General features: G+C 48.0%; 1 protein-coding gene across 1 annotated transcript in view; it reads left to right on the forward strand.

The window, feature by feature from the left end:
• The window catches only part of PCB (Pyruvate carboxylase), a 70,169-nt gene continuing 62,804 nt past the window's right edge, over positions 1 to 7,365 (forward strand). The window contains exon 1 of the mRNA XM_070129599.1: positions 1 to 137. The gene's annotated coding sequence lies outside the window, so the exon portion shown is untranslated. The remainder of the gene's footprint in view (positions 138 to 7,365) is intronic.

A 7,365-nucleotide genomic window follows, 5' to 3' on the forward strand; every position in this document is an offset into this window, starting at 1 on the left:
GACGACGCGAGTTCTTTCCCAAAACAGTCTTCGCAAGGGTAGCTGAAGGTGTCGTGCATTCTCTAATTGTCTCTTTATTTCTCATGTTCTGCCTTTAGATCGTGTATTTTTCCAAGTCTTCGGTGCCAAGAACCTGCGTAAGTATCCTATATATGCGTCTGTAAGATGGATTTCTTAGATCAGTGTGTCTGCGCGGAGGAAATGGGATGGATAAATATATTTGACAGATGTGCACATGGGAACGTACGGACTCGAGGAGCAACATTTATCGACATTTTTTATTTTTTGTTGTTGTTGTTGTTTATATGTGTGACTTCTCTGCGGTACAGAGTGTATACAGTATGTTTTGAAAGGTCAGGGGTGTGTCCCCCATCTCTCATTTTTCTCTATTTTTTTATTTTTATTCTTTCTCGTCTTTCTTTCTCTTCCCAGCCGTGAATTGATAAATAGATACATAGATATTGATACAGACAAACACAGACACAGACAGACAGAAAAACACAGACAGATAGATGGCCAGGTAGATCTATTTATAGATATAGTAATAGATATAACAATAGGAATAGATATAACAGCTATATATAGATTTTAGATATGTATGTTTGTATGTACCGGTGTTTACACATACACTTATTCACACACGGTAATACTCACTCATTCTCTCACGCTTACATTCATACTTATAGTTACATAAACGCACGTGGGCGCACACGCACACATACACACATACACTGGAATAGTTTTAGTTCAACACAGCCTTACACTCAACCGTGTACACATACACATCCTTGTAAAAATACACATCCTTGTAAATATACACATCCTTGTACATACACATCCTTGTACAAACACACATCCTTGCACACACACGCATCCATGTACACACACATCCATGTACACACGCATCCTTGTACACACGCATCCTTGTACACACGCATCCTTGTGCACACACGCATCCTTGTGCACACACGCATCCTTGTGCACACACGCATCCTTGTGCACACACGCATCCTTGTGCACACACACATCCTTGTGCACACACGCTTCTTTGTACACACACGCATCCTTGTGCACACACACATCCTTGTGCACACACATCCTTGTGCACACACGCATTATTGTACACGCACATCCTTGTACACACACGCATCCTTGTACACACACGCATCCTTGTGCACACACGCATCCTTGTGCACACACGCATTATTGTACACACACATCCTTGTACACACACGCATCCTTGTACACACACGCATCCTTGTACACACACGCATCCTTGTGCACACACGCATCCTTGTGCACACACGCATCCTTGTGCACACACACATCCTTGTGCACACACGCATCCTTGTGCACACACATCCTTGTGCACACACGCATCCTTGTGCACACACGCATCCTTGTGCACACACGCATCCTTGTGCACACACGCATCCTTGTGCACACACGCATCCTTGTGCACACACACATCCTTGTACACACACACATCCTTGTACACACACGCATCCTTGTGCACACACACATCCTTGTGCACACACACATCCTTGTGCACACACACATCCTTGTGCACACACATCCTTGTGCACACACACATCCTTGTACACACACACATCCTTGTACACACACGCTTCTTTGTACACACACGCATCCTTGTGCACACACACATCCTTGTGTACACACGCATTATTGTGCACACTATACTCGTATGCCTGCGTGTGTTTCCAACAAGATTAAACCAAATAAATTAAAGATAGTGGGATTTACAATGGCAAATATTACGCATATTGTATTTAAAGAAACAGAAAAGCCAGTTGCGTGCAGGAAATGACCCTCCCTAACTCCCCCCACCTTCCCCCTCCCTGCTTCCTCCCTCCCCCCCTCGCCAATAGGCCTAAAGACTGTTCTATTCATAGCATCTGCAATGTTCACTCCTTTCCACACGCAGAGACAGGAAACTCGACCGTAAACCAGGAGGAGATACTGGCGAAATTACATTGTGTACATTTTGTCTGCTTATATATGATATATGTAACGATCGTGTGACACCGGACTCGTGTGTTCTGTTGGGGGTGGGGAGGGGGGAGGGGGTAGAGTACCGTGATCAGGTGACAGCATAATCTAGAGCTTTTCTTGTTTGTTTGTTCATAGATTTAGGTGTTTGTTTGTTATGAGTATGTTCTTTGGCGGAAGTGTTGTGGTTGTGTTCGTCTAATGGAAATTTTAAGTGTTGGTATCTATGAATGGAAGGTGGGGTACAACAGAGGAACGTGTTATGTAAGCGTTATGTAAAGGTTTTTATTGTGTGGCGTGTGTGAACTGGTATTTCGTGGTTATACCATGGAGCTAGGCAGAGTTTGGATTTTATTTTTATCCTTACTGAGTGTTCAAGCACGGAGGTGTGAGAGAGAAATTTTTGCGACGCGCTTTGATCTCGTGCTTTTGGGTGTTAGTGATCATGGTTAGTAAAATTAACGGTGAATTTACAGCGGATAACAATGATTTGAGTAAAAAAAAAAGGGAAAAATTACAGTGGATAACAATGAGGATTTCATTGAAAAAAGGGAAAAATAAGTGGATAACAATCAGGATTTGAGTGAAAAAAGGAAAAAATACAGTGGATAACAATGAGAATTTAAGTGAAAAAAGGGGAAAAATTACAGTGGATAACAATGAGGATTTGAGTGAAAAAGGGAAAAATAAGTGGATAACAATCAGGATTTGAGTGAAAAAAAGTAATGGAATGGTTACCTTGACGTAAACTAAGAGACTTTTCACCCATGGCAAAAGGTGCGCAAATCGAGAATAAAGGAGATACGGGATGAGATAGAGCAAATTAACTGAGCTAGATAGACTGGGGAACGGAGAAGAAAGATTTTGCGCCTGTTTCGGGAGAGAAAACTAGCTTTTTGGGGCCCGGTAGAAGACAGCGAAGAGAAAAGAGAGAGAGAGAGAGAGAGAGGGGGGGGGACAGAAGACAGACACAGAGCCAGATAAACACACAGACAAATAGACTGGCAGGCAGAGACAGAAAAGGAACGAGAAAAGATAAACAGACAGGAAAGCTGAATTGAAGTACTTTCAGCTGAGTCATGGAACTTGCTTGCCCCGCGCGTCAACGACTGGCCGCCGCCGATCATACGCAGTCTCCGTGCCTTTCGGCGCTCTGGCAATGGACATCATGGCGCGACCTCTTATATTCTGTCACGGTGAACTCTGTGGAGATTTCTGGCAACTTGTCGTTAAGCAATTTTCTGGCAAGTTGTCGTCAAGTGAAGAATAAATTCAGGATCTATTCTGGTAAGAGTATATATGGGTAGAGTCTCTTGGGCCTTCCCGGTATGAAAAGGGCCGTTTTAAAGAGATATTGAATGTGTGTGTTAGTGTGTGTTAGTGTGTGTTAGTGTGTGTTAGTGTGAGTGTGTGTGTGTGTGTGTGTGTGTGTGTGTGTGTGTGTGTGTGTGTGTGTGTGTGTGTGTGTGTGTGTGTGTGTGTGTGTGTGTGTGTGTGTGTGTGTGTGTGTGTTTTCCTCAGGCTATTTAAAGGAAACGAAAATAAACCATATTTCACGTTGATTGATTATAACATACTTTTGCTCACGGTCCCATATACGTGATTCTCTCTCTCTCTCTCACTCACTCTCTCTCTCTCTCTCTCTCTCTCTCTCTCTCTCTCTCTCTCTCTCTCTCTCTCTCCCTCTCCCTCTCCCTCTCCCTCTCCCTCTCCCTCTCCCTCTCCCTCTCCATCTCCCTCTCCCTCTCCATCTCCCTCTCGTATTCTTCCGCAAGTGTGTACTCGTCTGTGGCCTTGGTAATATTCAGTGTAAACAATAATAAAAAAAACAGGTTCACTGCATGACCCTTGCTTTTCAACGATAACAATTTTCAGAATGATTGTTTGAACTAATGTGTGGAATCGGTGTTGGTGTTTTTTATACCTTTTAGAAATAATTATTTAAGTTTGTTTATGTATGTTTTGAGAGAAAGTGAGCTGAAGGAAGTTTAAATCGTGCATAGGTGTATGTATCGTGACGTGTTTGATGTTGAACGAGGAATGTGTAAACGAATATGATCGAAAATTTGTAAGGATTTTGAAAAAAATTATTATAGTTAATGGTTTCTTGGCAATATAATTAGGTGATATGATTATTCAAGACGGCCGCTGGGAATGTATTTTATTGTATGATATTTGATGATGGTGTTCAAGCCAGACGACGTTGTATTGACAGCACGAGGTATTGGCGAAGGTGTTTGTGCCAGAGAGGGTCGTCTAGTGCCACGTGGTGCCGATGTAGGGACGGGGGGGGGGGGGGGGTAGAGGAGTGGGGGGGGGGGGGATGGCATTTTCCGGGCGTGCCGCTGCCGCCTGCGACGTAAATATGTTTCTCTTTAGTTCGTTTGCCTCTCCCATTCTCTCTCTCTCTCTCTCGTACTTTCATTTTCTCACTTTCACCCTCTTTCTCTCACTCACTCACTCTCTTTATCTCTCTCTCTCTCTCTCTTTCTTTCTCTCTCTCTCTCTCTCTCTCTCTCTCTCTCTCTCTCTCTCTCTCTCTCTCTCTCTCTCTCTCTCACCTCACTCTCACTTTCTCACACTCACTCACTCTCTTTCTCTCTCTCACTCATTCTTTCTCTCTCGCGTCTCTTTCTTCCTCCTGCCCCCTCATCATCATTCCCGATCTCTTTCACTCTCACCCTCTTTCTCTCTCCTTTTTTTCTCTCTCCTTCTCCTCCCTCCCTCCCTCACCCCTCTTTCTCCCTCACTGTTCTCACGTCCTCTGTCTTCCTTCCTCCCTCCCTCACCCCCTCTTTCTCCCTCTCTCCCTCATCCTTCCACCTCTCCCTCTCTCCCTCATCCTTCCACCTCTCCCTCTCTCCCTCATCCTTCCACCTCTCCCTCTCTCCCTCATCCTTCTTTCTCCCTCTCCCTCCCTAACCCCCTCCTTCTCCTTCCATCTCTCCCTCACCCCCTCCCTTCTCTTCCATCTCTCCCTCACCCCCTCCTTCTCCTTCCATCTCTCCCTCACCTCCCTCCTTCTCCTTCCATCTCTCCCTCACCCCCTCCTTCTCCTTCCATCTCTCCCTCACCCCCTCCTTCTCCTTCCATCTCTCCCTCACCCCCTTCCTTCTCCTTCCATCTCTCCCCCTCACCCCCTCCTTTCTCCTTCCATCTCCCTCCCTCACCCCCTCCTTCTCCTTCCATCTCTCCCTCACCCCCTCCTTCTCCTTCCATCTCTCCCTCACCCCCTCCTCTTCTCCTTCCATCTCTCCCTCACCCCCTCTCTTCTCCTTCCATCTCTCCCTCACCCCCTCCTTCTCCTTCCATCTCTCTCCTTTCCTCACCCCCTCCTTCTCCTTCCATCTCCTCCCTCACCCCCTCCTTCTCCTTCCATCTCTCCCTCACCCCTCCTTCTCTTTCCATCTCTCCCTCACCCCCTCTTTCCCCCTCCCTCCTCTCCCCCTCTTTCCCCCTCCCTCACCCCTCTTTCTCCTCCCCCTCCCTCACTCCCTCTTTCTCCCTTCTCTCCCTCACCCCCTCCTTTTCCTTCCCTCACTCCCTAACCCCCTCTTTCTCCTTCCCTTCCTCCCTCACCCCCCTCTTTCTCCTTCCCTTCCTCCCTCACCCCCTCTTTCTCCCTCCCTCCTTCACCCCCTCTTTCTCCTTCCCTCACTCCCTCACCCCCTCTTTCTCCCTCCCTCCCTCCCCTGTCGTACCTAATCCCCCTTTACTCCCTTCATCCCCGCGGAGGGGAGAGAGCAACATTAAAGGGAGGGAAAACGAGGGAAGGGGGTGCGCGAGGGGGGATAGGGGGGGGGGGTGAGTGTCAGAAGCCGGTGCCAGCAAGGGCCCAAATTTTATGTACCAGTGACGTAAAAGATGTATATTGAGGTGCGTTAGGGTTAATAGAGGGCAGTAGGGTGGGTAGGGTGCCAGGGTCATGCTTACGTCAGTGCCATCTCCCTCCTCTCGTTGGCGAATCGGGTGCCAGCGCTCTCTCTCTCTCTCTCTCTCTCTCTCTCTCTCTCTCTCTCTCTCTCTCTCTCTCTCTCTCTCTCTCTCTCTCTCTCTCTCTCTCTCTCTCTCTCTCTTTATTTTCCTTTCTCTTTCTCTGCCTCTTGTTTATTTGTCGCGTATTCTGACATACCTTTCATACTTCATCCTTTCTGTCTAGTTTGGCACTCACTCCTCTCCTTCACCTCTCTCTTCTCCCCTTTTTACACCTGTTTATTTTCATCTTCTTTTTCTTTTTCTTCATCCCTCCCTTCCTCCCTCTCTCCCTTCCTCCTTTTACCCTCTCTCCATCCTCCCTCCCCCCTTTCCTCCCTTCCCTCCCTCCCCCCTCCCTCCTTTCCCTCTCTCCTCCCCTCCTCTCTTTTACCTTCCCTTTATCTCTCCTTCCCTTCCTCCCTCTTCCTCTCAAGTTTATCCTTAACATGTACATATTCTGTCGCAACTTGGCACCGCATAACGGAAGTATTTTCTATGACATGTCAAGTCTCCCTTCTCTATCCTCTCCATCTCTCTCTCTCTCCATTTCTCTCAATTTCTCTCCATTTCTCTCCATTTCTCTCCATTTCTCTACATTTCTCTCCATTTCTCTCCATTTCTCTCCATTTCTCTCTGCTTTCTCTCCTCTCTCTCTGCTTTCTCTCCTCTCTCTCTCCTCTCTCTCCTCTCTCTCTCTTCTCCTCTCTCCTCCTTTCTCTCTCTCTCCTCTCTCTCTCTCTCTCTCTCTCTCTCTCTCTCTCTCTCTCTCTCTCTCTCTCTCTCTCTCTCTCTCTCTCTCTCTCTCTCTCTCTCTCTCTCTCCCTCTCCCTCCCCTCTCCCTCTCCCTCTCCCTCTCTCCCTCCCTCCCTCTCTCCCTCTCCCCCTCTCCCTCTCCCCCTCTCCCTCTCCCTCTCCCTCTCCCTCTCCCTCTCCCTCTGTCTCTCTCTCTCGCCCTCCTCTCCCTCTTCTCCTCCCTCTCCCTCTCCCTCTCCCTCCTCCCTCTCCCTCTCTCCCTCCCTCTCCCTCTCCCTCTCCCTCTCCCTCTCCCTCTCCCTTCTCCCTCTCTCTCTCTCTCTCTCTCTCCCCCTCTCCCTCTCCCTCTCCCTCTCCCTCCCCCTCCCTCCCTCCCTCCCTCCCTCCCTCCCTCCCTCATTCTCTGTTAGGGTATCCACTCCATACATCCTTCGAGTGGGACAGCAAATAAAAGGAAAGGGCGAATATAGACCGAGGATTACCCCGGGCGTGCGTGGCAGGAGCGAATGGATGCAGAGGATGGGCTGGAATATGGAAGGGTGGAAATGAGGGAGGGCGAGAATGAGGAAGAGGGTGGAAATGAGGGAGGGCGGGAGTGAGGAAGGGTGGAAATGAGGAAGAACGGGA

The sequence above is a fragment of the Penaeus vannamei genome, chromosome 14, assembly GCF_042767895.1.
Source record: "Penaeus vannamei isolate JL-2024 chromosome 14, ASM4276789v1, whole genome shotgun sequence".
Classification (NCBI taxonomy): domain Eukaryota; kingdom Metazoa; phylum Arthropoda; class Malacostraca; order Decapoda; family Penaeidae; genus Penaeus; species Penaeus vannamei.